A 23,673-nucleotide genomic window follows, 5' to 3' on the forward strand; every position below is an offset into this window, starting at 1 on the left:
TGAGGATAAACAAAAGAAGAGGGAAAAATGTTCATGGACCAAGCTCAGTCATGGTGACACCAGAGAAGCCTACCTCGTGCAGCAGCCAAAAGGCCAAAGGACAAATCCCCTTCTGGATTCCATCTGATACAAGGAACAATTAAACTAATGAAACTAACAACAATTCTTAATGCTAGAAATGTGGTGCAAATCCAGTATCTTTTTGAGAAATTCAAATACGGAGTTGAGATATGTCAAATGTTTGGAGTAATATCTTTGCAAACAGCAGTGGACTGTGGTAGTTATGTATCAATGCGGAATTACACCAACCTCATTCAATAAAATATTGATAATGTTAATCTCATGTTGACAACTAGTTCTGCTGCAGCACCCCATCTCAGGAAGTTTCCCTACCTGGCTGTTCTTCGGTATAATCTAAGGGATTAAATTTCTGGACTAATTTGATTTAATATGTGAGCAGCTTTTTTTGTTGACTAGGATGCCTGCACTTTCCAAAAGGTGCCCATGTTTGTATGAATTAACTATAGACTCATTGTAGTTAGCACATGAAGACAACTCTGAAACAAGTGCAGCGTTGAGTTATCAATTAATCATTTTAAAATGCATTTATATAAAATATTTATGTTTTAAATGACTGTTCACCTCCTCCAATTGTAACTATTGTGTTTAAAAATAAGATTCCAGGTTATCACAACAAGTAGGGTTAAGAAAATAATTCCACATCAACTTCATATCTTAGTAGATATGCAAACATCATTTGTAGAAGCAATCAGACTTGCTGTTGTAGAGAATATATTTAGATTAATCGCTGAACTCCTTGGGAATGCTTGCTGATTAGACTATGCCTGCTGTTTATCTACTTTCCTTTGAATATATATTTAAAATGTCTGGAATGTAGTGTTTCCCCCCCCCCCCCACCCCTTGAGAGACTGAATAAAATGGGCTCAACAAATTAGCCTTTCATAAAAAAATCGATGCTGGCATCCAATTCTAAACACTTTGATCCACAATATCCTTTAAGATAGAACATGGTAAGAAATCATAGGTGTGGCAATTACAGGTGCTCCATGCAAAATTACAAGTATTTCTCGGATATTTCTCTCCCCTTGAGAGACTCGGCAAGACAGTCAGCATGGACAAGTTGGGCCGAAGGGCCTGTTTTCGTGCTGTAAAACTGAAGCTGTGGCATGCATGGAGAGCCCAGATAGATTTATCTTTTCAAGTGAAGAAGTATATCTGTAACATTTGCATTTAGGACAAACTACAGGTTGGCAATTAATTTTAGCCCCTCACTCTCCAGGTCGATGACTGAGATCTGGGTACCTGGAAAAATGTTCTGATGAGTATCAATTGGCTGCAAAGATGTTACTGGTACTGGGCTTCGACTTTAAATTTTACATGCTTCCCAAAACTCAGTACTGTGAGTTCACTTGGTAAAACACTAAAGGAAAATTCATAATCCAGAAGCAATTTTAATGTTACATTATAACACTTTGTTATCTTCATAAATTTTACATTGTTTGTTACTAATTAATAAGATGTGTTTTGGGTGCAAGAATTATTAGTGACATTCGGGTTAATGTGTTGTTTGTGGTTAATTGATTTAAACAAATACAATATATAATGCACCAATATAAGGCACAACAAAAACATTCATATATTATGTGTATTAATGTATCCTGTGATAAATGAGTTCATGTATTTCACATGGGATTTGTTGTATTACATCAATATATGGTGTTGGATCTGGTTTAATATGATGTGTATTCTATTGGGTTAAATGTGTTGTTAGTGAGATTAAACTGGGACTGATGTATTAAATTAATATGTTGCATTACTTAATCTGTTGTAAATAAATATGTTTAATATAATGACAGATCTACAGTATTAGATTAATGGGTGATTTTGTAAAATTACATTAAATAAAAGCTAGTCTAAATTTTGTTGTATTAGATTAATATGGTACTTTAAATTAGTTTGTGTTCTGGTTATGTATACATGTGATAATGTGTTTTATTGAACTAATCCATAGTGTTACAATGTAAAATAGGTTGCTTTGCTATACCACTTTTCATCAATGAAGAAATCGACATCGTCTCCTTTGAGGTCTGCAAACATTTGAAACTTGAGATGAACTTTGATTGATGTGAATCTGGTTCATATTTAGTACTTGCCTGCTGAGAAAACAAATAAAAGTTGAGAACAAAAGCATGATGAAATGTTTCCTAATGTCACAGAAAATTTTTATTTGCAGTTTAAGCTTTAATACTGTACTATACATTTAAAGCATCAAGTCTATGTAATATACTTATGCATAAATATGAAACAATTATATATATAAGAAAGTTACTATAAGTTGTGGAAACATTTCTCTGTACATTTTCATGGCTGACATTAAATCTACAGGGACTAATTATGTTTGCATTTATTTGCTAAGATCATGTGCCCAATATTTGCCCAATTATTAAAATAAAACATGGTTAATTTATGAAAAGCTCATAAATGTTCTTGTTTATGTACTTTTATATTGTATTGAAAAAATGATTTTGAATTTTATTATATGATCTACCACAAAACAATAAAACAAATATTTTGAAATTGTACTGTTATTTTATTCCATTATATATCATGAGTTTTTTTTAATAATTGCATAAGAATATTTTCAAAATATATTCATGAATTAACTGCACTGTCTACCATTTTTTCCTACTCACTCACCACTTTAAATAATCCCTCACTAACCACAGGGTACCTATGGCAAAGGATGACGGAGGTGCTCTGTGGTACATAAGGGATTACTGAAATTGGTGTGTGAATGGAGAGAAAAAGGTTGAGAACCACTGGGCTAGGTCCATAATACTTAGCATAAAAAGTCTTATTATTCATCGGGACTGCGGAGTTCATCACTAAGTAATTAAATCTGGATTATTCAAATAATTTCCTAAAACTGATAAGCTAAATGACCCTGCAGAATAAGAATGTGCAACCAACTGATTATTATTTGCTAATTATACCCGTGGGGTTGATTAAAGAAATACTCGCCTTTGAGCATTCTGTCTGTGGCCCTGCATATCACATCCGTTTAAGTACAATTTAAGATACCGTTTATATGTGGTCAGGATTTCTACTCCTAGCTCCCTTTTCAGGCAGAAAGTTCTATTTTACTCCAGGTGAAAAATATCATCAGTATACCTCTAATCCTTCTAGCTATTACTCTAAATCTACATTCTTCTAGTTTTGAGTCCTTCCTGTTGATTCTACTTGTACCCCTTCTCATGTTCTATACCTCAAATCTCCCCACAACCTACTGTTGCTCCAGGAAAGAACAGCTCCAGCTCATCCAATTTGTCTTCATAGCTACAAATTTACATTGCATTTTTGCTCTTCTTGCTTATCCTATTTGTAGGATTCTGCTTTGAATTTTATCTACAGGGACACTCCAAAGCAAGAGAGTAAATTTAAGAAGACATTTTTCACTCCTAATTCCTGGGGGGATAAAATCACTGGAATCCCTGAAGATTCAGGGAGAATTGGCACCAGCGTCTCCTGAAGACACTATTGATGCCTTCAGCTTGCCAAAGTTCTGTGGAAATATCTTGACAACACCTACCACCACCATTTCCCGCCCCCCCCCCCCCCAAAACCAGGATCTTATATGTTTCAGTAAAATCCACTGTTTTTCTCCTGCCTCTAGTGCTGGAATATTTTTTTTTAAAATAGGGGACCAAAGCTGTGAACCATCCTTCAAGTGTGGCCAAGCCATTACCCTGTATCATTATAACAATACATCCCTATTTCTAAACTTCATCTTTTGAAATAAATGTATTAGGGAAATCATTCTTTGGTGGTGCAGGAACTTTGTCAGCCTGGGGTGTTGAACACCCTTGACTGAAAAAAATATTTCCATGCCAATCCATTTAGGGTAGATTCTCTGCATGTTATATTGTGCTCAGATTCCATTGATCCATTATTTCTTTGTAACCATGATAACAGTCTCTCAACAACCAATACCTCAGAATCATACCACTTGAGGGAAGATGCAGAGTTTAGGAACGGACTTTAGACATTAGCTCTGGTTTTGCATTTCTCTGACTTGCACGATAGAATGTAAAAAATGTAAAAGAAAATGCCTTTTATAGAAATCCCTTGGAATTGAATTGATTTTGCTGAGCCCAGTAGATTGCAAATTAATGCCAACAATTTGGAATATTTGCGCGGCGTAGATTGTAACAAGGAAGAGTCTCATCACTTTGCATTCTGATCCATAGAGATTCCATGAGTCGAGACGGCGTTTGACACGTTTTCCCGCCACGGGCTGCTGGAGTTTCAGGGAACCGGCAAACCTTGCACAGTAACGCATTGTTCCGGTGGATCTGGACAAGTGCCCAAGCTGGTTAAGACTCAGGTGATTCACGCTGAAGGAAGGTACAAATAGATGTTATTCTTCTGAGCGCCCCTGCAAAAGAAACCACCAGGAGGTCGTTGAGTTTGCTGCAAAGTTAGGCATCCCTAAAACCAAACTTAAAGGCACCTTCAGCCGGAACACACTCGATTGCCAGGTTTTTTTTTACTGCTCACGTATAAAATGACACCAACATTTTAACGGTGTCGTTTGGATTCCTCTTTCATTATAGATGTATTTAGCCCTTACCTTTTCCCGGCTGGTGGGGGGTTGATGGTGAATGCAGCCGACATCCTCGCCCCCCGCCGACCTTTTAAACAAATATCTGGCCCATTTGTCCCAACTTCTTTGCAGAGCAGCTTGGCCGAACGGCGCACTGCCCACTTTCCGGTTTACGGAATCGATATTTGACCCAAGAGTAAAGCAGATCGTAACCCGAGTTAAGCCCCATTCACACTCCTGACTCATCGCAGGCGAGGGAAGTAAAATCGAGAATGATTTGCAGACTGAAGAGTTAACTGCTCTGGAACTTTTATTTACTTCTTGTTGCGAGACCACCCACCTGCGTGTGCACAATCCACGCGTGTCGTGGCGGGAAGAGGCCAGCGCGGTGGGACGAACGCACTTGGTAGAGCAACGTGCCCCGGCAGGTCAGCGTTGATTTCCACGCGGCTGGCCTCGGAAACAGCTAATACAGTTGGACTTTCCCAGAATCTCTGTAGGTTTCTGGAAATGACACACGTAGAATCTGGCCGTTCCCCCAACACCACGCTGACACGTCCCATGTCAAAGGCGAGAAGTGGCTGCCGATTCCTGTTCCCTGCTCCAAGGAGCGGGACACGTGGCCCGCAGTGTGGGAATGGGAACTGGGATTCGAGAGCCTGGGACTGGTGGGGGGGGGGATTGTGTGAGCCGCCGGCTATGGAGCATAGATAACCTGGCAGGAAGGGTTGGGGGGTGGGGGGGGGGACAATTTCTGGTTCTCGCATCTCCTGCTGGATTTCACTGGTGGAAATGATCACCAGGGTTGGGGAATCTTTGATTTAGTCTTTCAACTAAATCAAAGATGTTTTAAAACCCGTTCTGCGGGGGAGTTGGTGAATAGGAGAGCGAACCTGACCCCGTTCTGTTTATTAACGTGCAGATAAAGTGCTGAAGGCTGGAGTTCATGCACATAAACTGGAAGGTGATTTCGGGAGGGCAGGCGGCTTGGAAAGAACATTGCTCTCTCTCTCTCTCTCTCTGTCCGAGCACCTCACGCTGATGCAGCAACATTGAAAGTCCGTGCCCAATAACCCCGTAAGGCAATAAACCAGCTGGAAGAGAGGGACCGGTGGCCTGAGATGGCAGGGAGAGATCTCCGAGTACCGAAGGGATCCTTCAGCAAGCAGGTGGCGACAAGCCGGGTCGCGGAGTGACAGTGACCCGGAGTGGAAAGTTATTGCTAAAGTTCCCCCTGCTGAAGTCCGCGTGGAAGGGCTGGCTCTGTGTATCTCCATCATTGATCCCAATTCCCAGCCAGGGTAATTAACCCCTCCTGAGCCCTCCTCTCTCCCTCCTCTAGGGTGGCTGTCTCATTAAAAAGACCGAATGCCGAAACCCACAACCTTACCCAAAGCTGTCACATCACTGGCTTCTTGCCGGGGTTTTAAGGTGATTCTGATGTCATTTGCTGCATTGACTTTAAAAGCAGCGCCATGGGTCCGGGGGAGGAAGAACATCCTGGGTTGTGTCCAGGAGAAGGTCCGAGTTCCCAGCTCCCAGCTCCAGCCATGGGCACCAACTTCATCCAGCGGGCTCTCCTGATGCTGCACTTCGCCGCAATGCTCGGGTCTTCATTGGTCAGGTCAAGCCCTCTGGTCAGATCGGACTCGGGAGCGCAGCTGGAGCGTGACTGGGGTCAGCAGATCCGATTCAAGCACCTGTACGTGAAAGGCAACAGCAGGCACTTGCAGATCAACCCCGACGGACACATCGACAGCTCAAACACCCAGAACTTTTACAGTAAGTGGCATGTTTCCCGAGAGAAAACTTATCTCTAATTTTAATTTCCCCTTTTAAAAAGATTTAACCCCCCCCCCCCCTGTTTATACAGCACAAAATGTAACATTAGACTCGTGCTACCGGCAGAATATCTAATTTATTTAGAAAGCAGTTGTCTTTTAAACACTCTGTGACTAGGTATCATGATCAGACTGATTGGAGCCCCTCTCTCATTGGAACTGCGCCTGCTCTCCGAACTTGTGTCCCCTGATAGATAAAGTAGATCACTTTGTACGAAGCATATGGACAAATACATTCAGCTTGTCTCCATTCTATTTTATGTCGAACGATTTCATCATCTTCAGTGAGTTCATTGCTCTTAGAATTTGCACAAACTTTGACATGTTTCTGGAGGTATTTCTTGACATTTTCTATGGATTGTATAATGATCGCATTTTGAATTTAGGTGAAGCTGCAATTGTGCAAGGCACTGGTGAAACCGCATCTGGAGAACTGCGTGCATTTCTGGTCTCCTGACTTGTTTGTACTGGTTTTGGTGGCTCACCAGGTTGATTCCAGAGATGAGGGTTGGAGGGTAGCCTGAAAAGAGATTGAATCGTCTGGGACTGTACTCACTGGAATAAGAAGAGTGAGAGGGGATCTTAGAGAAATGTATAAAATTTTGAAAGGTATAGATGAGATAGAGGTTGGTAAGTTGTTTCCATTGGTGGGAAGACTAGAATTGGGGACATGGCCTCAAGGTGATGAATCTATGGAGTTTTCTGCCCCCCGGAAGCAGTGGAGGCTACCTCAGTAAATATATTTAAGACCAGGTTGGATAGAGTCATGGGAAATTAAGGGAAGTAGGTGGAGAGGAGCCTATCATCAGATCAGCCATGATCTCATTGAATGGGAAGCAGGTTGGACATGGGCTACTCCTGCTCCTAATGTTCTTGTGTTCAAATGGCACGGGTATTAAGAGAAGCAGGGGGCTGGGGGTGTTAGTTATTCAAGAGATCTCACAGCATTCCCTGCCTCAACCACACGTCACATAAAAATACAATTGAGCTTGCCTCCTTGGGCGACTCTTTCGAAAGTGCTCTCCAATTGTTCCCAATCCGACTCCTCTGACTTTACAACTGTAGTCTTCCTGAATATCTTTATCAACCCATAACGGGCGCTGAGAGAGATGCGGGACTCGCTTCCTCGGTTATATCACAAAGCGGTGCCCATACGATACCGTTGTCAAACAGGAACCTGATATCTGCTTGCAGCTCTCCTGGAGATCAAAGCAGTGGAACCGGGGCAAGTGGTGATCCGAGGCGTGAGGACCGGCCGGTACCTGTGCATGGACATGGGTGGAAACATCTTTGGATCGGTAAGTCCTCCCCTGCTCGTCCCAGACTGTCCGGGGGCTCACGTTTTCATCCCGAAACCTCCACCTCACCCCCTAAACAAGATGTCCTTGTCGTAAAAACACAAATGCTGGAGAAACTCAGCAGGTCAAATAGCAACAATAAAGGGTTGTACATGGTTATATACATATCTTGATGAAGGGCTCAAGTCCGAAACGTTGGTTATGTGCCTTTATCTTTGCAATATCAAGTACTCGGTTTGACCTGTTGAGTTTCTCCAGCATTGTGTTTTTTTTAATTTAAATCAAGGTGTCTGCAGACTTTTAATGTTTTAAGCTGTCCCTGGAGAGTCGGATTTGTGAACCATAGCTTGTCCCTCCCTGCCTGTCACAGACTCGTTGCAGCACTGAAGGAGGCGAGTGTTGGCATCCTATCAGAGCAACTCATCCGTTCCACCTCCCCTCGTCTCCTCTCCATTGGCCTCACCAATTCTCTCTTGAGGGGGACCGTGGAAGCACGTCTGTGCCCGGTGCAGGAGTGAAACAGGAAAGTCTGCAGGCACCATGGTTGAAGCAAAAGCACAAAGCTGGAAAAACTCAGCAGGTCAAACAGTTCACGATGCAAAGAGAAAGTTTCGGGCCTGAGTCGTTCAGAAAGGCATGGCCAAATGTAGGAAGATCACCGACCTGCTGAGTTTGTCCACCTTTGTGTTGTTAACTGCAGCTGGGACATCCCAGATTCCAAACGCCGCACTCTCTGGTCTTTGGACCCATGGGAAGAGTCCCCGCGATCCACTCTCTCCAGACCCCTGATCAAATCTTTCCTGGGAACAAGTCCCTAGTCCCAGACGCTGTAAACTCATCGCTGCTCTTTCAGTGGGGGTGGGGGCATTCTGTGAAATCTGCCCGTCTCCCCCCCCCCCTCTCCAGCGTCGCATATTCTCCCAGGAACTGCACCGAATGCCTGGGCCGGACTCTAACTGGGTTCTCCCCCTGGTGTGTGCGCAGACAACCTACCGGGAAGAGGATTGCAACTTCAACGAGGAGCAGTTGGAAACATTTTACAACGTGTATCATTCGCCGAGGCACAAGAAGGTGCTCAGTTTGAGCCTGGAGAAGCAACCATTCGTCCCCAACCGAGAACTGCCTCCTCTGTCCTTGTTTTTGCCTCGCGAAAACGTCTTGGCCACCACCATGTCCAGCAGGAGAGGCACGGGGAGAGAGGCCAACGACACAGACCCCTTCGGGATGAGATCCGTCCAGCAGCCGAGTTCCAAACTGGCCCGGAGTAGCAGAGGGTGACTGAAAAGTACTCTTCCTCGTGTCCGATTTGACTATTTATTGTTTTGCGCGACCGCCTCAGTTCGGGGAAGGAAAATACGAGCCGGGGCGAGTAAATGGAAGAATTTCTAACAAGGCTGGGTCAAAAGATGCCAGTCCCTGCGGTGGATGAAGGCCATTCTTACTTCATCTTGCCACAAGTACGTGGTGCTGGCATTTTCTCTTCCCGGAATTATATTTGACCCCTTGTTCGGGTTTTATTGATATCAAAGGCATTTTGACCTCAGACTGAAACTTATTCAGCCTTTCCACATCTTTCTGATGTCTCCTTTCCATCTTTCATCATGTCTCTGGTCTCATCCCATCTCACTGCACGGCCTCAGAACTCGGGCATGATCCCCGACGAGCAATAGGGGTGGTTCTCCATCCAAAGCCAGGACTGTCCTGGAGTGTGGGCTGGCTAAAATATTCAATAGCCCGTGTAGTTGAATAGAGCTCGGAGCTAGTTTTTGGCTTGATTCGTGATGGCTTTGAAAGCATTTCTGAAATGCTTCTCTTCCTTAGTAGTTTTAACTGGCTTGTGTATTAAAAAATGTAAACCCCCATTTGCACTTAACTCCAATTCCTTCACTGACTTGATATTTTTGGAAAATCCGACCAATCAGCGATGGTGTCAGTAACACTGTGACCTGGAGATCTCACATTCCTTCTCCAACATTACCCCTCCAGCCACTTTCTATTCTTCAACTCATTCTTTTGAACTCCCACAATTTATTCTAAAGTTTGAATTTAACTCATTGCTTTCATGTTAGATGTCCATGTGGAATCCAGGATCTGATGACCAATTCCACTCATTGGATGTCTGCTTCTCAAACGAGGCAGATTAAGTAGATTCCCCTTTAAAATGAAATGGGTCTAATAATGGCCACATCTTATGTATGAAGGATACTTTGAATTAGCAGGGATAATATAAATGCTTTTCACTTATGCAAAAGACTTGAATCACTCCTTCTACACATAAAGTAGGTAAATGCTGAGTATTAAATTCTATTGCCTACTCTGAATGATCTATTTATTTAAATTATTGCTCTCAATTTTATATTTATATACACATGCAAGTACTTTTTATAGAAAGGATTTTTTTTACTTCCATTGTGATTTGTATATGATGTTGATAATAAAGCAATAATAGAAAATAAATGTCAATTGTTTCCCTTTGAAGTTTTGCATTTGTTTGAGTCATGATTATGGCATCTCATAACAAGTCAGATAACATTGGCAACATTTTATACAATGGTTTGAAGAAACAGCAATTAAGCAAATCCTTCAAACTCCATTAAGTTTAATTGAGCTAATAGTTTCCTGACGGTGAAAGTCCTGAACGTCCCTTATAACTATCACATTTAGAAAGCAGGAATCATAAGGATTTGACTTGCCTAATTGTATCTAATCAACGAGTGTGTAGTTTTATGAGAGGCCATTCATTACAGCATGAAAAATATCTCGATGCTGAGTGTTGTTATCTTTTCTGGAAAGGGTCGGAGAGGATATAATTGATCTTGTGTAATTTTAGACTGCTACTGTCCAGCATCGCTGAGGAATGACATTAATTAACCTTACGTAAACTAAACAAATACTGTTGCAATATAATACAACTCAGTCCTTCACATTCTATGCAATATTTCATTATTTTTATCTGAAGTATTTCCATTTGTCACCAATGGGAGTTTTACTGGAAGGTTTCGCAAGGGCTGTTGCCGATCAATTTGCCAAAGCAAACAGGGACGGTTCCAATTTTCATACCGTAAGTGCAATGACTGAGATAAGCAGCGGCTCTGGTCTGCTTTAGACGACTGCTGTGTTACAATACAAACTGTGTTTCGGTTTCATTACACAATTTATTCCAATCAAAAGTTTTTTTTTACTTGGAAACTGTTGCAAAATGGATTCTGTAAGGATGTTTCTATAAAGGAAAATAGATATTGTTTTGCTCCTTTCGATTTTGACAGAAATAATGGTCTCCTGGAAGTTACTCCCAATATGAAAAGGGTATTGGTGCACAGGAAGGAACATCCATCCCATAACATGGTGATAAAAGGACATTTGATCTGTAAAAAAAAATGCTGCTCTACATCAATCACCAGGTTAAATCAAGAATTTAAGCTGTCAAAAGTTGCATTAACTCTTAATGTTAATCTATCCTTGTGTTCCAGTCAGTTTGCACAAAATATCTAACATTTACCTCTGGCATAACCTTGTAAGATCAATTTTCTTAAGCAGCAGAAAAATTGTTAAAGGAGAAGTACTTCCAAAATCCTGAATGTTCAGGCTATCAGAATCTGTCATTTAATAAAATTTAATAAGGCCAACCATTTCATTCACTGAGCACCTGTGCTCTGTTTGCACTAGTGACAGGGACCTGCCAGTGGCCAATCATTTCAGTTCTGCATCCCACTCCCATACTCACGTGTCTGTCCGTGGCCTCATGAACTATCCCACCAGAACCACTCGTAACTTGGAGGAATAACACCTGATTTTTCCACCTGGGGACTCACCAGCCAGAGGGTATTAACATCGACTTTTCCTATTTCTCGCTGACCTGTTCTCCTTCCCTGTCTTCCTTCAGTCAGCTCTCCACCCCCTCTGTTCACCTAGCCATCCCTCCTCCCCTTGTATGCTTTGGTACCCTCCCTCCCTTCACCTATTACCTCCTGCCTTTGTGATCGTGCTCCTCCCTCCCATGCCTTTTTATTCAGATGCCTGCTGGCATTTTTCCATACCTTGATGAAGGGCTCAAGTCCAAAACGTTGGTTATGTATTTTTATCTTTGCTATATAAAGGACACTGACCTGCTGAGTTTCTCCAGTGTTGTGTTTTTACAAAAAAAATCAAATCACTCATACTCTTTTTGGGAGAGTATTCTATTTGCCATTGAAATACCTAATTTCCAAAATAAGATGATAAGTGATCATTGATTGTTTTTAGTATGTTTTTTTTATTTGCAAGCCTCAGCTCTTGATGGTATTTTGTCTCTGATGTTTCCTTTTCTGATATTGGATAGATTACATGGTAAAGAATGGGAAGGAGTATTGATTGGGACAGCCAGGTGACATTTTTAAACCAGTATCAGCTCGAAACAGAGGAGGTGTCCCCTGTACCTAATAAAGAAACCACTGGTGGGTTAGTGAGAGTGCAGGGAGGTGGTGCAGGAAGATTCGAGTGAGTTCTTAATTCTAGAGTATTAAATCACGATCCTTCTCAGTGACTTTAAAGGTAGGGAGAAGGATTAGCATTGGGAGGAAGGAAGAGGCAAGTGTAGGGAAGCACTCTTGCTCCACAACCATGTGAATTGATCTCAGAGCCGTCCTCAGCTCTGTTACCGTGGTGTACATTTTTTTTTAAAGTGCGGGATGGGAGCTGCTGGGGCCAAGGTCGGCAGAAGCTATAGAAAGTGGTGAAAGCAGCTCAGGACATCACACAAACTTACCTCCCCTCCAACTCCATCTCTAACTGGGCAGTCTAGGAAAGACAGCCAACATACTGAAGTGTGTTCTCCCTCTGAACACATTTCTCTGGTCCTTCCTCTCAACAGGTTCAAGAGTGTGAAGTTGTGCACCGACAGACTTAAAGAACACTGTAGCCAAAATGAAGCCTATAATAACATTCTCATGGGGCCTGTGCTATAGACTAATTGAACTTTCTCAACATAGCCCTATGCTCTGAACTATTCCCTTGCCTTTTGTACAGATAGAAGAATGTTAGAGTTGACTTGCTCAGCCACTTGTGGCGAACCCTTCTCACTGTAATATTAAACAAACTTAAAACTATCAAGTCCAGTCTCCCTCGCCTCCAACATATTTCTCCAGTTTTATATGACAATTATATTCCTGACCAGAAGTGACTGATCAGAGTAAGCTTGACTGATAACTTATAGCAATAATTAGGAAATCATTCAAACTTTTGGAGAATTGCACCAGGCTCTTTACGTTCTCTGTACCACAGGGCACAACAACGTTTCGAAGAGGACTTTCTACCCTTTAAAGAAAATAGTCTACCTCCCACCTAGAGTTTTCAGCAGGAAACCTTGGCACCTTCTCAATATGTTTTGAAGGGTGGGAAGAAACCAGAGCACTGGAGGAAACACACAGATAAACGGAAGAACATGCAAACTGATTTGAACCCGGGTCACTGTAACAGCGTAGTGCTATGATGCATCCAGCCAGTATGAGTTCGGTGGTGCACTTGTAGAAGTTGGGGTCTTGGGGGAACATGCTGAACCTGCTTAGCTTTCTAATACAGTAGAGGTGCTGGTACACTTTCTTGACTGTTGCATTTATGTGGTTGGTCCAGGTCAGGTCATTGGAAATGTTTACTCCCAGGAACTTGAAGGTGTCTACTATTTCCACCTCAGCACCTTTGGTGTGAATGGGGATGTGGGCTCTACCCCTTTTCCTGAAGTCTATAATCAGCTCCTTTGACTCACTGATGTTGGCCACTGAATCTCCTCTTTATATTCTACCTTGTCGTTATTTGATATCAAGCCGACAACCATGTCATCAGCCAATCTGAAGATGGAGTTGGATAGATTTAGCTGGAGAGTGGTACATTTCCTCACCTGCAGAGTGTGCTTGTGTAGTTGTACATGGTCCATAGAAGTCCATTCAAACAGAAACTTTGCCAGCTGCCCTGACTGCTACGCTCTATCTCCGAGACCGATGTGAGAGCATTATTCATGCTCACAAGGTGTCAGGGCCTGATGGCACATTTGGCAAGGTACTACAAATCAAGAGCCGGAGTGTTCACGGGCATTTTCAATTTCTCACTGCTGCTGTCAGAGGTTCCCACCTGCTTCAAAAGGGCATCAATCATCCCAGTGCCCAAGAAGAGCTGTGTGAGCTGCCTCAAGACTATCGCCAGGTAGCACTCACATCTACTGTGATAAAATGCTTTGAGAGGTTGGTCATGGTCAGAATTATTTTGTATCTACGTAAAGGTCTGAACCCACTGCAATTCACCTACCGTCTCCATAGCTCTACAGCCGACACAATATTATTGGTGCTCCACTCAGCTTTGGATCACCTAGGAAACAGCAACTCATACATATGGCTGCTCTTCATTGACTACAGCTCAGATTTCAACACCACTATTCCCTGAGTGCTGGTGAACAAGATCCAAATCCTTGGCCTCTGCGCTTCCCCCACCACTCCCCACAACTTAATTCTTAATTTCCTCATCAGAAGACAAATTGGAAACAATGTCTCCTCCTCGCTGATGATCAATACAGAAGCACCACAAGGATGCGTGCTTATCCCACTGCTCTACTCACTCTACAACCATGACTGTGTGGCCAGGCACAATTCCAATGCTACTGTATCTACAAATTTGCCAATGGCACCACGGTTGCGGCAGATTCACAGAGGGCAATCAGGAAGCACACAGGCAGGAGGTAGATCAGCTAGTTAAGTGGTGTCACAACAACCACCTTGCACTCAACATTAGCAAAACCTAGGAGATGATTGTGGACTTCAGGAGGAGAACCAGTCTTCATCGAGGGGTTCTGGGTGTCAACATCTCCAAGGATCTGTCCTTAAGCATCCACGTCAATTCAATCATGAAAAACGCTCGCCAGCGACTATACTTTGTGAGAAGATTCGGTATGTCACCAAAGACTCTCAAAATCATCTACAGGTGTACTGTGGAGAGCATCCTGGTTGAATGCATCACTGTCTTGTATGGAGGTGCCAATGCTCAAGATAAGAAAAACCTCCAGAGGGTTGTTAACTCGGTCTGCGACATCATGGGCGCCAGTCTTCACTCCATCGAGGACAACTACAAGAAGTGGTGTCTTAAGAAAGCAGCCTCTATCCTCAAGGACCCCCACCACCCTGGCCATGCCCTCCCCACTCCGCTACCATCGTGAAAAAGGTACAGGAGCCCGAAGAGAAGTTCTCAGCAGCGCAAGGACAGCTTCTTCCCCCTCTGCCATCAGATTCCTGAATGAACAATGAACCACAGACACTGCCTCACTTTGACTTTTTCTTAGACTTTTAATTTTGTACAGTGGCTGATATAAGTGATGCCGCAAGACAACGGATTTCGTGATTTGTTTGTGACAATAAATTCTGATTCTGAGTTAAAGCTTTTTAGGACTCACAAGGCAAAGGAGACTCCATCCCATTTGGCTCATGGTCCACAACAGGTCTCCAAAACAATAGAAATCATCTTGAGAAAGATAATGATACCAAGTCGGGCCACCCAGAGGAATTAGAGTCAAATGGAGATACATCTCTTTCTGCTGTGTCATGAGGAATAATCATTAAACAGGCATTGATTTTTGAATTGGCTCTGCTCCTTCTGATCTCATTAAGCACCACAAGATCTAGTGTGGTAACCTTGCCTGACGGATCTGTGGGACCAAAGCCAGATGGATTTTCAAAAAGGTTCAAGGTAACTGAATGCTGGGCAGTAGTGATTGTAGTGCCCGTAACCATGGTGCTTGTAATCATCTTCAGACACATTTCCTTTCTGATGTCAGATTCTCAACAGGTCAAGCAGCATCTGTTGAGATAGTTGATGTAAACTGCCCAGGAGGATCATTTCACATTTTATTCTTATATAGTGTGTGTTATTAATGACATAGCAAGCAATAACTTCTGCACCAAACTGTTTGACCCAAGGGACTAACCTTAAGGTATTTTCATATAAGCTTTAGATGTATGGAGCTACAACTTGATCTTATGAGTATGTTCAAGATTCAATTTATTGTCATAGTAATAAAAACAGTTTCATATTACATGAAATTTCTTTTTGCCTGCTGCAAGGCAGACAGATTTACCACTGGCAGGAATTGCCTAAGCACCTCTTACAGTCAGAGAGAGAGCGAAGTCCCCCCAGAACCACCAAGTGTCTGTAGATTCGCCTCTGGCACTTAATGCAGCCCCAGCAGCTGCACAGAGTCCAGTCCCAACCCAAGCTCCAGATCCAAACCTCCGACATGGTCAGGAACCCTTCAGGGTCCTCCGTATCTCCTTGCATCCCAGTTTCAATATCTGGCACTCCTCCAGCCAGTTCAAGCCCGTCTCCAGCAGCCCACAGCTTGCATGGGTTCTTCTCCTCAAGTCGCCAGCAGCTGGCCACATGCACTGGGCCCTCAGTTGCAAAGTCCCCCAATGGTCCGCCGTCGTAGTCCCCATCCCCATGGGTTGTCTCCTCCACTTTTCCCTCTCAGATGGGGAGCCCCTCGTGGCTGCTGACGATTAATAGGCGACGCCATCTTGGGTGCAGACTCGCGGTCATGGGATTTCAACTAAAACCACTGTCAGCTCCCTCAACAGGCCATTCAAAGCCTGAGCAGAGCCAACATCAGTCGTCTGGGTGGCTGGACCCCAAGGGAGCTCTGCACCTCTGCTCCCCTGCTCTCCATGAGTCCGCACCAGTGACAGCATTGCAGTTCCATCAGCTTCGGCAGCGCCGCATCTTTGAGAAATCTTTATTTTGAGCTCGACCTATAAAATTATATATAAGGGGTGTAGTAAAGATTAATTAAACTTGTTCCAGAGATGGTGGGCTTGTTCCCTCCAATCTCATTCCTTAAATGAAATGCCAATCAGTGCACAGACATCAACCGCTGAACGAGTGACGGACTAAAGCTGTGAACCTGCCCAGAACTACCTGCACTCTCAGGAGTGTCACCAACTCAGCTTCTATCCTGTCTGTCCACTAGCTGTACCAACTATAGGTCACTTAGGAATTCCTAGTTCCTGGGAATCCCCAGAGTGGGTGCAGAGATTTACCAGGATGTTGCCTGGATTGTCTCGGATACTTCTTATGAGGCAAGGTTAGCAGAGCTGCAATTTTTCTCTTTGAGCGAAGAAGGGACTTAATAGAGGTCTTCAAGATTCTAAGAGGCAATAGATAAGGTGGACAACCAGTGCTTTTTCCCAGGGCAGGAATACCAAATACCAGGGGATATCTGTACAAAGGAAAGTTTAGGGGAAACGTCAGGGGTACATTTTTTCACACAGAGTTGTGGGTACCTGGAATGTTTTTCCAGGGATGGTGGTGGAAGCTGTACTGTTGGCAAATCAGCAATCTCCTTTTATCGAAAGCCATACCTCGCTGTCCAGCAACCAGCCAATCAGGTGCGTGCCTGTCCACTGAGCGTGCACTGTCATTGGCTGGCTCTGGTAATCGGCCCCTGGTCAGCAGAGCGGGAGATTCAAGCACTATCATTGGTCCCTACCCAGCAGACCAGGATATATTTAAATCTGAGCAGACTCTTTCTCTCCCTCTTTTCCTCCATGTGGTGATGCATCTGCTCCCTGCTTGGATTGTGGTTACTATGGTGAACACAATCCATGGGGACTGCAGGTAACAGGGCACTGTGCTCCCTAAGGCTAGCCAGGGTATCCTGGTGCACAGAGATTCCCAGAGAAGAGCCACAGTCCTCTGTTTTCCCTAAGGTTGGAGGCTGTGAAATCCCCACGATTGCCCTGATGCAAGGGCACATTTTCCCTTGGGGGTCTAACACTCATTGGTGATTGTGATTCGAGTCTTGGAGCTTGCTTTCTGCTGCACCCCACAGAGGATGAATTTAAGAGACTCTTAGACAGGCACGTGGATGAAAGAAAAATAGAGGGTTACAAGGTAGGATGGGTTTAGCATTTTTTTTGGTTGGAATATATAGGCCAGCACAACATCGATGGCCAAAAGACTTGTACAGTGCTGTAAAGTTCTAGGTTCTATCCCCGGTTTCTTAAGTATAGGGGGACCAGGAAGCTGTTATCCCTACCTGCTGTCCAACCTGGTCCCAAGGCCCAAAACTGATACTGGGTCCATGGTACAGGAACTAAAATGGGCCTGGAACCACACATCTGATGAAGTCTGAATAAGGGACCAAATGGATATGGGATGATGTCAGCCCTGTCCAAGCTGTTGGGTCTGCAGGAAGCCTTAGGCATAAATGTCCCATAATGGTGGACAATAGGTCTGTCGCTGCAGTGCAGGTGGATATTACATCAAGCATCTGTACTGATTGGTACTAACTGTAATTTCAAAGAGCTCTTTTGAACAGCCTGTCCATGTATTAGGGGTGGTAAGATCCTTTGACTTTCCAACCATGCATTGCTTCCCTTCTAAATGATCCTCTTGTTAAAGTTGGGCAGGTGTGTGGTTATTGAGGATGGAGAGGGAGAAATCTGTCCCCTTTCCAACACAAGGGACTGGGAAAAGTTTGCCCATGCAGGGGGATGCTCAATAAAAATATTGATTTATTTACTTTTCTGAATAGTTTGGACAAAATAAAACACCTCTTGTATATGGCCCTTGAAAATGGGTTAGATGACAAACATAGGCCATTTTCAATGCACTCAATCACAAATGTCTTCACTTATTAAAAACCCAAAAACACAAAGGGATCAAATGTCTGCCCCTGAATGGCACCGGCATTGTTAACCCCACCTCTCTGGGTCCTTACATCACTCATTCTGCTGTCAGCATTTCACCCTTAGACAATGCTATATGTCAGTATGACTAGGTTCGTCTTATCTGGAATACTTTGTGTTGGGATTGAAAATTCCACCCATCAGAAATAATGACCCTCTGAAACTGTAAAATACAACATCTGAGTTTAAAGGACTAATTTAAGGACTCTTATGTGCACTTTATTGATTTTCTTTGTCTTCCCTGTCTAGCTCAGTCAGTTTGCTTACATTTCTTATCTGTTTACGGTTCTTTTGATTGTTTACGCTGTGTTCAGTTTATGTTTTGTACTACCCATTCAGCGTGCCCGTAGGAAAAAGGAATCTAAGGATTGTATGTGATGTCATGTATGCTCTCTGGCAATGTAACTGAAATCTGAGTAAATCTGTAAAGAAAATGTGCTAATAATATACCAGCCTTTGACTTCCTTTCTATTATCTTCTGCAATAGAAAAATGTGCCTGAAATATTCAGGGGCAAAGTTGTAAGTTCAATGATCTATCTCCCGTCCAATATGATCCATTTTGCCAAAACACACTTGATTTCTGTCCCACAATAACCAGTGAAATATTTTGGAAGAGTGATGACTTCTGCACCAGCTGGTGTGCACATACCAAGACCCCATAAGGGCAAAGTGAGAGCAATCACATCATCTGATTCAGGGATAAATATTGGTGAAGCCACAATGGGTGAAAGTTTCCCCATAAGTTGAAAACGAGACATTGATCTTAGTAACGGCTTTATCTGAGAGCAGTACATAGAAGCAACTGCAATTTTGGAAATCAATGTTCCCAAGAGGGTCTTGAAACCCACCACTTTTTGCCTTGTGCAACTGTTTCTCTCCATTCAAAACAAATGGGCTCCCGTTCTTGCACCAGATAGCATCGATTCATTGGGCAGATTGCTCAGTGAAATTGCTGGGAGTTATAATAAAAATAGTGTTCCATCATCTGGAGTCCAGCACCAAAGTGCAGCCTGGAAAATTACTGGCAGAGCTGTAATGGAGAGGCTGCGTCCACCACCTGGTGACGCCGCTGTGCTCCTATTCAGAGGACACACTGCATGCCAATCAAGGTCAAAACTCACCCCAAGCTGTCAGTTTTTCCTCGTTCTCCGAAGACCTCTTGCTTTTTGTGTGTGTGTGTATAGGTTAATTTAGCATTTCAACTCTGTCGCCCCATTTGTATCCCCAAAATAAACCTGTGCTTTTTATCTCGACCTTGGACTGGTTCTTAACCTGTGGGATACACACGAACCCTTACAACAAGAGCGCAATCAGCAAGCTTGGGACTTGCATGTTTAGGTAAGAATCCTGTGCTTGGTAGTGCTTATATTCAACGATCCTCCTGAGAGCAATTTCCGGTCTCCTTTTCTCTCTCTTCACTTTTCTCACAGAGCCAAAATCAATTCTCAATTTTTCTTGTCTGATATCCAATGAACACCTTTTGTCTGTTGGTCTGGACTCCTACCCTCCCAGTTTCCCCCCTCTTTCTCTCCAATCTTTTTTCAGTTGCTTATACATTGAGGAAGGTCTCAGGCCCGAAACTATGGTGACGTTTCTCAACAGCCTATGTATGGATACTGCGAGACTGGCCGGGTTCCTCCAGCATTTCTATGTGCTTTTACTACAAGCACAGTGTCTGAAGACCTCCATGTCTCACTCAACAGTCCAATTTTATTCATTTTGAATAAATGATGCTCTCATCAAATATTCAGTCATAATAATGGCATTTTTTGTACTGTAGCAGTTATAATTAGTTTAAAATAATTAATAAAATGTTTTAATTGAGTTTGCAGTGTGTAGGTGTGGTGCGCTGTTAGACAGAATCAGACACACACAAGGTAAAGACTGTACAGAGCCAGGCTGGTTGTGGCTGCATCAACTCAGCGTGAGGCCTCGGGAGGCCGGCGCAGGCTTATATCCCGGAGGGTGATTGACACTCGACCGGGTGGGGCTTGATCCATTCAGGCTGACTGATTAGCAGCCGGCCAGGTGTTGTCCTGTCCCCTTACCCTCCTGCAGGTACAGAGGTTGCCCCCTGCAATAGGCCAGTGGTATACCACCACAGTAGGTAAGTAAAATTATATTCCCTTAACAGCTGGGATGTTTTCAGGTTGCAAAAGGCAAATTCTTCCTTACGCAGGCCAAAAATGATAACAATCATCACATTCTCTTTGTATTGTACACAGTTCCTGAAATAATTTTCTTCCTGAGTTTAACAATATGATTAAATCCCAGGAGTATTGAGTGCCTGCTGAATTGAAACCAAGAGAGTGTGGCTGGAATGGAAAATGGAACTGGAGAACAGGCCTCACCCTCCGTGGGACACATGGGTCTGGATGTCCTGGACTGACCTCATTTGCCATCTTTGGCCAAGTTATAGTGATCCTATATTGACCCTACTGGAAATTTAACTTCCAAAATGTAGCCTATCACTCCCCTCCTCCCACTAACAATGACGCACCATATCCAAGTGATTCTTGATATCACGTTGAAAGTTAATGTATGCCAATCCAAAGAAGAGATAGCTTGGAAAAGCACAATCGTGGAATTGAAATGGCCATTTTCACTCATCTTCTTGCTGCAGTGAGTCCATCTTTTATGTCCCACATTGAGCACATTATGGAAGTGGTGTTCATGGGGGTTAAGGGGCTGAAGTTTATTGCTACCTCAAGATATGGCTTAAGATAAGCGATAACTTCCACATTGGTTCCAATGCAGGCTGATGCCAGTGTTTTTATAAAGAATTTTTTGTCATGTAATAAAACAGAAAATGTAATATTACATGAAATTTCCTTTAGTCTTCTGAAAGGCAAAGATTTGCTATCAGCTTACAGTCAGAGAAAGAGTGAAAGAGAGTCCTCTTCCACCTCCCCCCCCCCCCCCCCCCAGAGTCACTCAGTGTCGTGGATTCACTTCCAGCACACCTGAAGCCACGCAGCCTTCAGTCCAAACCACCGTCAACCCAAGTTCCAAACCTAAACCTCCTACACAGTCAAGAAGCCCTCAGCATCCTCTCGCATACCGGTTCCCATACCTGGTACCCCCTTCAGCTGGTCTTGAGCTACTCACCATCATTTCGCAGCCTGGTGTGAATCCCTTCACCACAGTCACCAGCTTGTCTGGGTGGGTTCCTTGTCTCGAGTCACCAACAGCCAGATGACAATTTCGTGCTCCTCCTTGGGCCATGGACACCAGCAGCAATTGTTTAATTACATGTTACCAGCAAACAGCGAGTGCTTGATTACTCAATTCAGATCAATGAATGACCAAACAGCTTGTTTACTCAACCTGTGAACCATCGATAAGCTTCCCATAGAATCAAGAATTTAAATATATTGCTCTCATAGTTTCATGAGTAGAAGTTAGCTTGAATCATACAAAGAACGTGCTATTAAATGATGAAAAGTAAATTGTGGGAAAAGTAAAACAACAGGAAGGCACCAGGTACCCTTTTGAGATGGGAATTTGCCTTCTCATGGTTGCGCACATTCCAAAAGTCATAGCCTTGAACAAAATGCAGAAAGGAACAAAAGTGAAAAGATATGAGGAGCAGGGGGTGATAAAGTGAAGCAAAAGTTACAAAATATTGCAGCATTACCAAATATCTCAGATAAAATTCACAGGGACATTGGGTGAGAAAGTAGGGAATGCCAAAATGTGATAGAAATCTGGGATAATGTTCAGGGCCAACCGCTATGTACGGATTTTGTAAATGGACAGGGACCCTAGCAAATTCACTGACCCACATTTCACGATGAGGTCACACAAAATACCTCCCAACATATGGAGGTGAACGAACCTTACCTGTAGTCAGCTCCAAATCTGTAAGCTTCAAAGAACCGGATGTGGGAAGATAAGAAGACCTGGAGTCAGGTACTAAAGGATGTGTCTAATGCCAGAGAGTAAAGATGAAATTTTTCCTCCATACTGTTGGGCATCGTAGAAAAGTACCTGGCAATGGTAATCCTAAAGAGAGAAACATTGCTACACGTTGTAATGTTTAATGCTGCTGTGAGCAGGTCTTTTATTTTGAAACCACTAGAAGTGTGCCCAGGGGCTTCTATGTTAAAACATTGGGACACTGAACCCAGAGTGATGCCTGTGTAATGGTGGATGCAGAATCTCATATGCGGACCATGAAACAATGAATAAACAGTGCTGAAGCTCCCAGAAAGCTGTGTAAACCTGGCCTTATTTACCATAGGCAGAAAGTCACAACATGGTGTCAGGAACACACATGGAAAAGAAAGGTAGAGAAAATAATGGAGGCCTTCAGTGTCCCTATCCCAAGGTTACACTGTAGATCACCCAACCTACCTGATGCATGGCAGCGATTCAAGCAGCATGCCGAGCTCATGTTCACAGGCCTGCTTAGAGGGAGAACGGAGGAGGAGAAAAGCAGTTACCTCCTGCTGTGGATTGGGGACAAAGGACAGGACATAAGCAACACTTGGACAGTGAGTGAGGGCGATGCAAAAGTGCTAAAAACATGACGGATTTTCAGCATACCTCACGCCGAAAGCTAATCCCGCATTCGCCAGGTACAAATCCCACCTCTGACACCATGTTGTGGCTTTCTGCCGACTGTAAATAAGGGCAGGTTTACACAATTTTCTGGGAGCTTCAGCAGAGGAGTGGTGAGTCATTCGAGCAATTCGTGACTGACCTCAAACTGCTTGTTAAAGACTGCAACTATGCAAATAGTGAAGAAAGGGTCAGGGATCGTATAGTATTCGCTAAGGATACTAAGGAGAGGGAGATGTTGCCTAGTCAGGGGCCGGAGCTCACGCTAGATAAGGCAATCGATATAGCCTGCTCCTACGAGCTAGCGCAGGTGCAGCTCAAGGCCATGGATAGTGTGAAGCAGTGAAGTGCACGCAATACACCACAAAGCAGGAAAGCCAGGCTCTGCAAGAAATGCCGGCAGGCTAAACGAAAGCCCGAAGACGTTTAATAAAGCATGTAGTGCGTATGGAGGGCACCACAACAAGCTAGCAGAATGCCCAGCAAAAGGAAAACAGTACTTAAAGTGCCGAAAACCCAACCACTTTGCAAGGGCATGTCAATCAAAGTCCCATACTCCAAGCAGAAAAGGACACAGAGTTGTACACCCTGTTGAAAATGGGAATGAAGATTTTGACTCAGAGCTGCTTGTGGACATGTTACATCA

At 43.5% G+C, this 23,673-nt stretch overlaps 1 protein-coding gene and 1 long non-coding RNA gene across 13 annotated transcripts in view; one reads left to right on the forward strand and one right to left on the reverse strand.

The window, feature by feature from the left end:
- The window catches only part of ferry3 (FERRY endosomal RAB5 effector complex subunit 3), a 77,182-nt gene extending 74,974 nt beyond the window's left edge, over positions 1–2,208 (forward strand). For 6 of the 8 annotated variants that reach the window (XM_069907431.1, XM_069907430.1, XM_069907435.1 and 3 more), the window contains one exon: positions 5–2,208. The gene's annotated coding sequence lies outside the window, so the exon portion shown is untranslated. The remainder of the gene's footprint in view (positions 1–4) is intronic. The other 2 variants (XM_069907436.1, XM_069907437.1) reach the window with 2 other exon arrangements.
- LOC138747856 (uncharacterized) lies at positions 925–23,079 on the reverse strand. Of its 5 annotated transcripts, XR_011347688.1 has the most exons (7): positions 23,013–23,079; positions 21,573–22,915; positions 10,457–10,548; positions 7,459–7,727; positions 6,015–6,324; positions 4,250–4,456; positions 925–2,177 (listed from the first exon to the last, which is right to left on the reverse strand). It is a non-coding gene; the product is annotated as an uncharacterized lncRNA (long non-coding RNA). The 5 variants fall into 5 exon arrangements; XR_011347687.1 differs by having other exon boundaries at positions 925–2,174; positions 21,573–23,027; XR_011347686.1 differs by having other exon boundaries at positions 21,573–23,027.
- Between the last annotated feature and the right edge of the window lie 594 nt (positions 23,080–23,673).

This window comes from Narcine bancroftii, chromosome 13 (genome assembly GCF_036971445.1).
Source record: "Narcine bancroftii isolate sNarBan1 chromosome 13, sNarBan1.hap1, whole genome shotgun sequence".
Lineage (NCBI taxonomy): Eukaryota > Metazoa > Chordata > Chondrichthyes > Torpediniformes > Narcinidae > Narcine > Narcine bancroftii.